We start from the raw sequence: 7,835 nt of genomic DNA on the forward strand, positions 1-7,835 counted from the left end.
TGGTTAGATGGGGCTTAATAGGCAGTTTATAAGTCAATGGGTTCCCTCTTCTAGTCAATCGGTTTTCGAGTTGAGTTCTACCCATGGGCTTATGACGAGTTTAGGGTCGGTACCCTAACATTTGGTATCAGAGCCAACCACCACGACCCATGCCACCTCCACGGAAGGGGTGACCTATAGGCTAAATTAAAGTGTTGGGGCACCTATGTATGGGCGTAGTTGTCACCCGCATTGAATACTGATAGGGGAATGAAGCCGCCATAAGACAAAGGGCTACCTTCGGGTCAGTGTCCGATAGAGTGGGCCAACGAGGACGTTGGGTCTGGAAGCGTGGTGGGATGTTGGGACCCTAGTCCCACATTGGTTAGATGGGGCTTAATTGGTAGTTTATAAGTCAATGGGTTTCCTCTTCTAATCAACCGATTTTCGAGTTGAGTCCTACCCACGGACTTATGACGAGTTTAGGGTCGGTACCCTAACAGTATTTGACTAAACCGAGCAGATGAGATGATTTGGCAGATTCGCAACCATGGTTATATGCTTGTGAAGCTTATCACCTTGCTCGGTGAATACTTTTCATTTTTGTGTCTGTTCAAATTCAAACATTAATTTAATGGGAACGCTCAGGAGTTAACATCTTCAAATATCTCTGCAGTTGTTGTTTCTCGGGATAAAAACGAGAAATAACTTTCCGAGGGTGTAAAAAAAATTAACTTTTTGAAAATTTCGGATGATATCTAGAAGTAAAAATATAATAGCGGGTTGTATGCCAAAATCAGAAATCAGTAGCAGAAGTCAAAAGTAAAAATACTTCACAAATGGTTGACTGTTTTTCTTCTAAAAGTCATTTTGAAATTATGTTCACAAACTAACTTCTGACATTTTTGTTTGTAGAAGTCAAAAAACAGCTTCTGGATGTGTATCCAAACTGAATTTTTTGCTTCTGACTTCTGCTTCTGATAATTTAAACGCGCCACAAATTGTTTCTCTAAATTTGCTACTCCCTCCGTCCCTTTTATATAGATGAAGTTTAGGATTTTCCAAACCCTACTAGATAGGCGGAGTTCTAATCAGGGACTGAAAAGATTGATAAAAGTTCAAATCCTCCAAACAAAGAGGTAGACGTAAATATTATTATGAAATCAACAGGAGTGAAACATCTCCCATTACCACTTTTACACGACAAAACGCAACACTTTCTTTTTCCTGTTTTGCGCATACGAACACTGTGTAGCCATAACAACACTTGAGCTCAAGTATTTGCTATTGACAGCTACTTTATTCTAACATCAAAGACACGTACAAACCATGCCATGATAAAATGATGTCAGGGACTTTCGACATGGGAAAAAAAATCCCTGATCTTCATCATTTTCTTGATTAACACTTGCAATCGGTGCATGAGCAGCTGTCTCCACACTTGCATCCTCCCTCGAGGTTTCTGCACCCATGCAAAAAGAATTATCATGTTAATTGACTTCTAGTGGAAATATATATATAGATAAAAGCACAGGTTATCAAATAAGTCATGGAAGAAACTTGGGTTTGAGATCATACTCCTTAGCAGCGGACTTGCATCTGCAAGAAAAAGGAAAAGGAAGAAAAGTATTAATCACAATCTTCAATTAATGCATGATGCGACCATGTACATAACAAGCTAATAAGAAGACTAGTGAAGAAAGAAAACAAGATCTTACCCGCAGCCGCAGTTAGAGGCACAAGAAGAACCACATCCACAAGCCATTTTGATAGTATGAGATTGAGTAGAAAACTTAAGAAATTTGACTCTGTTTCGAATTCAGATAATTCTTAGTGTGTTTATATTTTAAAATGAAACCATGTAAATCCTATTTATAGGGCAAATGAGCATAATAGTACTGATTGTTCACCGTACACGCGTCAAAATCCTCACCGCTGAAATATATGTCTCGGGTAATACCTTTTCAATCAAATTTATGTCTCAAGTAATACCGATTCCATCAGTTTATTAATCAAAAGTCTTGTAGATAAGTGCGGTCACTGCTTTCACTGTCACTTTCTCTGTCAAGACTTGGTGCGATCTGTGGGTACGAAATCCAGTCGAGTTGTGCAATTTTTTTTTTTTTTTTTTTTTTGAACTTCTTGCAATCGAGTGTTTTGTTGAATTTTCCATAGGGTCCTCCCCACGGACCCGACCCAAAGATAATGAAGCTACTATTCATGGGAAATAAAATTTTAAAGCTGAAGAACTTAAAAATAGATTAAAATGTGCACACATGACAACATTTCAGACTGTAGAGCCTCACTTGTCTGACACTAAGTAAAATAAGGCACCAGAATATATGCCTTTCATACAAAACGAAATGGGTGTAATTAAGATTTGAACTCTGTCCGATTCATTTCTTTATGTCCTTGTCGTAAATAATTTTATTTCATCAAATTCTCAACGATTACTTTTGTCGTGCAAGGCTCACCTTAGTTGGGAGAGAAATACAAAGAAAGGAGAAGAAAACTAGGAAATTAGAAGACTTTTTTTTACTATTGCCTAAGTCAGCCTTACGTGTTTTGGGAGGTTAACTTGAGTTGGAACTAAACCTAAGACATAAGGCGGGCCCTCATGTAATCGTTATCCTAACAGTAAGCGTGGAAAGAGTCACCGGCCAGTCGCTAGTTGTGAAAGTCAGCCTCACGTAATCGTTATCCTTCCCAGTTGGTGTTTTGAGATTGATTATTTGGAAAAATATTTTGCTCTAGCCCTGCTAGATCATATTCGATCTAGCAGCATTATGGTTAAACATGTGGCATTTTAAGAGGTCATCTAAACCCTAGTTAGTAAGTTCGCGAATGATTCGCGAATCATTCGCGAATTTTTCCGTATCACGAATTTTACCGTTTTATTCGCGTACGTTTGCAACTCCGAACCCAAGTCGCGTATTATGTGGCATTCTCGGATTATTCGCGAACCGTTCACGAATTTTACGTATTCCGAATGATACGTTCGCTTAATTCGCCATAAATTCTTTAGCTTTTACTTTTCAAAGACTCCACTTTTTGGGCTTTACTGCCTTCCGAGCATACACGACCGAATATTAGAGGTGTTGTAATTTTTATGAAACAAAAACGACTGAAGAGATTTGAAGGTGAAGGTGAGAGAGATCTCAAACTCACTAACCAAACATCTAAACCACCATACGACGTCCTCTTGGATAACTAATGTTGTATATATTATTAATATCATCATATTAAGTTTATTTTTTCTTTAAATAACTCACACATATGCATAAAAATTGGTCTATGACCTTATAAATACAACTTATTTGTTATATATAGATACCGAATTTTCAGAACCGAACTCACATTTATAAATCGAATTATACACGTACGTATGCCGTTCCGAATTACTGACGAATCACGTCCCCTTGACCGAATTTTGGACCGAATCTGGATTTTACAAAACCGTATAATACTCGTACGTTTGCCGTTCCGTACGTTTGCCGAATCCCGAATTGCTAACTAGGATCTAAACCACGGTTAAACCATGCACAGTTATCTTTTAACAGGGTTTTTTACTAAGAAAAATATTCAGCCGTATTTTAGGTTGAGACCTCAATTTGTAAGAAGCCTCGGGCTTGTGAGTCTGTACATATTTCTTTTTCATTTTTTGATCGATCAAGAGAATAGATTCAAAAGCACATAAGCCATGTGCAGGCGCATACAACTAAAAGAGAGAGCAAAAAGCTCTAGAAAAAGCAACAAAATAATGGTAAAGCTAAAACAATAGAAATTCAAAGTACAAAGAGTATTGACAACAACAGACACAACTCAATGTACTTGAGAATCAAACCGCACTACTACCCGCTATCATTTAGCTGGCCAACATCCCCTGTAACTACACCATCGTGGTTTTTCACGAGATTCGTAAACATTTCTTCACGGTGGCTCTTTAAAGGGGGAAGTCTAAGCCCCATAAAGAGCGGTAATCCAATAGTTTACCTTTTGAGATCTAACCGCAGTGTACATATTTCTTTTTCGATCTCGAAAAAAAAATTTGTTTTTATTTGCGAAAATCAGGATAAAATCATGCAAACTGGCAAACTGAAATCAATATAATAACCCACAAATATGATCAAAAACTAATTAGGGTTCTCGATACAGGTTTTGATTTAATTTTGATCGATATCAATAAGTGATAATTTTATATTCTTCATGGTCTTATTATAGCAGTTCAAGAAGCCAAGAAAAAACTAACAATAATTGTCAAGTGACCTTTTCCTTCTTTTGCCTTTATGTTATCTCGCCTTCGTTCATCTCCTGCGTCTTCTAAGTAATGATCATTACTCATCTTCATTACTTCTGGAATCAATCTCTAGATTGCTTCATACACATTAGAAGCTACAGTTAAGTCATGTGGGGGGAGTGTACAATCAGTTATAGCTATACATTAATATATAGGCTCACTTTGATTTTCTCTTATCCAACTTCAAACGCCACTATAATTCATCTTCATCAACGTAACTTTCCACCCATTCATCGATTCCTCTAGTATATTCATTAAGAAGTCCATTCACATACACATAGAGCTGGTTACTGGTGCTTATTGGGTTGTGATAAGAATTTACCGTTTCTTTTTCAATTTGTTGTGAATTAATGGCGCGTGGCTTTCACTCCTAAAACCAATTAGTTATGATGTTTTCGACCGAGTGCAGTCACTGCAATGTAAAGAAGAACGATGAAACTTAAAATCCTGTTTTACATACCCATCTACAAACGAGGGAAGATAAAAACAGTTAGTTAAACATACGGCCGGCGGAATATTTTGGCAGCAACAACAAAAAATCGTTAAAATGGTATACAACCATACTTAAACAATGAGTTACATGACATCATGAAATGTCACATGTTTAACCCTAATACTGCTAGATCTAGCAGTGCTAGAGCAAAATATTTTCCGATTATTTGTGCGTGCTAATGTCTCCTAACAGATTCGTACACTTCAATGGCTGCTTATATCCGATCAAAATTAATAGCTTTGTGAGGATTAAAATTTGTAGTTCCCTATGTAATTTTGAAGGAAAATAAATCTTCTAAATAGAATAAGGATGTGATAGTTTCCTTGTGGGATATTTCATAAAGTACCCTTATTTGAAAATATAACCTACTAAAGTATTCCTGTCTTTTACAAATTTTATAAAGTACCATTTTTTCGACCATTTTTTTCATGTAACAGTTTCCATTCAGTTAAATACTAGGTGGCAGTTATCTTACCTATTGAAAGTCCTATTTACCCCCGAACACATCTCCTTGGTAGAGAGGAAATGATTCGACGATCCTGAATGCGGGTGTAACGATCCTGAACTAGGCTCGACGAACCTGAAAGTGGTGTAACGACCCTGAACCGGGCTCGACTAACCATAAAAATGTTGTAGAAGATTGATTCTTCACCAACCAAAACCCCAAGACACTTGGAAATGATGAACCCTTTCAGGGAATGATGAAACGAACCCGAAAATGATAACACGATCCTGAACCGAGCTCGACAAATTGGAAAAATGATGTAGAAGGTTAACGTACTAACAAGTAAAAGGTAAATAAGTAAAATTTAAAGAAAGTAAACTAGTGTTGACTAACTGGGATGGAAAACTAAATAGCTGGGGTGCTTTAGAAAATTTGTAAAAACGGGGGTAACAAAAAAATAAGGTCAAAAAAACGGGAGTACTTTATAAATTATCCCTTTCCTTATCGAGGTATATCCAGATTAGCTGTGGCTATAAATTTTTCTTTTAATCATAATAGTGGGATGAAGGTTGTCTAATGTGGATAAAATTACCTAATTACATTTCCCCCTGATAATTATTATGTCAAAAAAATCCTACGTGGAGTTCATTGTAGATTTCCATTTGTTGGGTTTTCAAACATAAGCCTAAATAAGACCATTTTCCCAAAAATCATCTCCAATAGTCAAGGTTATGTTATGTATTTTAATGTAAGTTTTTTTATCCAAGTTATTAAGCCTAAATAAGACCCTTTTCCCAAAACTCATCTTCAATAGTCAAGGTTATGTTATGTATTTTAATTTCAATTTTTTTTATCCAAGCTATTGATTTATTACTTAAACACTATCGTGTTGAATGAAGTTTAACAAAAAGTTAAGAGGATCACCCAACCAAGCGTTTGAGTAATTCTTTTTTTGAGCATATTTTGCTAACTTATCTACACACTTATTGGCTAAACGATTTGTGTGCTTACATGACCAAAATTTAAAAGACGATAAAAGAAACAATATGTCATCAATTATTCTTCTCGACTCCTAAGGAACTTCAGTTTCTTCCCCATGGACAGTTTGGACAAGAGATAAATAATCAGCTTCAATAATAATCTTCTTATGCCCCAGCTGTAATGCAAGCTTAACATACCCCAAAACAACAAAACTCTTTAACAGTTTTAACCCTGATGCATCCTTAAAGTTTGCACATGCTGAAGCTAAATGGTCCCTTGCAAAATTTCGAAAAATTAGTCCATATCTTACATTCTTAGCTATATGACAGAAAGAAGCATTTGTATTAAATTTAACTAAGTTTCCTTGAGGAGGAGACCATTTATATATATATGAATAAATGAAATAATAGTATTTGCTTTCCTAGGACTGCAAACAGAAGAAGCATCATTAGAGAAATTGTTTATAGTATGAAGCAGTTGTTGAGGTGTTGAGTGTTTGTTACTGAAAACAACACTGCATATGTCCTTCCGCAAGTGGCAGCAAATGACTGTCTGCTTAGCGGCCATCTTTTTGTCAAGTAACTCAATCCAACTAGCCACTCACTATTCTGGAGAATTCTACTCCCCATCAGTGACTAAATAACTTGATCCAAACCACACTACTCTTGCAAAAGGACAATCAAGAAGTATATGCATTGTTGTCTCCATATGGCAGTTACATCCTCTACATTTAGTATCTTCAGCTGTAATGCAAGCTTAACAGACTCCAAAATAGCAAGACTCTCTAGCAGTTCTAACCCCGATGCATCCTTGAACTTTGCACATGCTGAAGCTATATTCCCCCCGCAAAATCGAGAAAAATTAATCCATATCCTCCATTCTTAGTTATATGACATAAAGAAGCATTTGTATTAACTTTAACTAAATCTCCTTGAGGATGAGACCATTTATATATGAACTAGATTCTGTGCCGGGTGTGTACCGAAAACCATCCACCATTATTTGGTCCATGTCTGTTACGAATCGGGCATCTTTTTCTTTTAACCATATTTTTGATTTAGTAAAGCTCGGCTTCGCCTCGTCCGTCCTGATTTGATTTGGTGTGGCTCGGCTTCGCCTCGCCTCGATTTGAGAAGAATAATTGAATATCACCACAGATTTGTAAGAAATCAGACATTTGAAAATTCCTGTTATATGACTGTGCATGTAACACTGTGAGAATTCAATTTTATGAAACGTAACTCAAATTTTATTTACGACTTTGCTACTCTAGAAGATTCTATTCAGCACATTATATAGGAATTTAGATGGTAAAGAGAGTCATAAAACTGTTAGAAGGCTTTAACAGTACTATACATGTTTTAGTTACTATTTGAATTTGAAAGAGATCTCCGAGAAACATATACAAAAAAATTTACAATTTTTTTTTATTACTAATAACATAACACTTGCCTTCATTACCATACAACCATCCTGGCCAAGGTTTGGCTGCATTACACCCTCTGCTCCAAGTATAACATGTCTCTATCATATAGGACCACTCTTGAATGGTGGGTTAATTTACCTGCTGGAAGAGACCATAAGAAGCTACAATATCACAGTGACAACAGGTTTGAACTCTTCAGCTGGTAATTACCCCA

The 7,835-nt window shown here is 36.4% G+C and overlaps 1 long non-coding RNA gene across 1 annotated transcript; it reads right to left on the bottom strand.

Annotated features, from left to right (window-relative positions):
- Window positions 1-1,086: 1,086 nt before the first annotated feature.
- Window positions 1,087-1,839, bottom strand: LOC113331558. The gene is made up of 3 exons (XR_003351019.1): window positions 1,698-1,839; window positions 1,558-1,578; window positions 1,087-1,441 (listed from the first exon to the last, which is right to left on the bottom strand). It is a non-coding gene; the product is annotated as an uncharacterized LOC113331558 (long non-coding RNA).
- Between the last annotated feature and the right edge of the window lie 5,996 nt (window positions 1,840-7,835).

This window comes from Papaver somniferum, unplaced genomic scaffold (genome assembly GCF_003573695.1).
Source record: "Papaver somniferum cultivar HN1 unplaced genomic scaffold, ASM357369v1 unplaced-scaffold_125, whole genome shotgun sequence".
Classification (NCBI taxonomy): domain Eukaryota; kingdom Viridiplantae; phylum Streptophyta; class Magnoliopsida; order Ranunculales; family Papaveraceae; genus Papaver; species Papaver somniferum.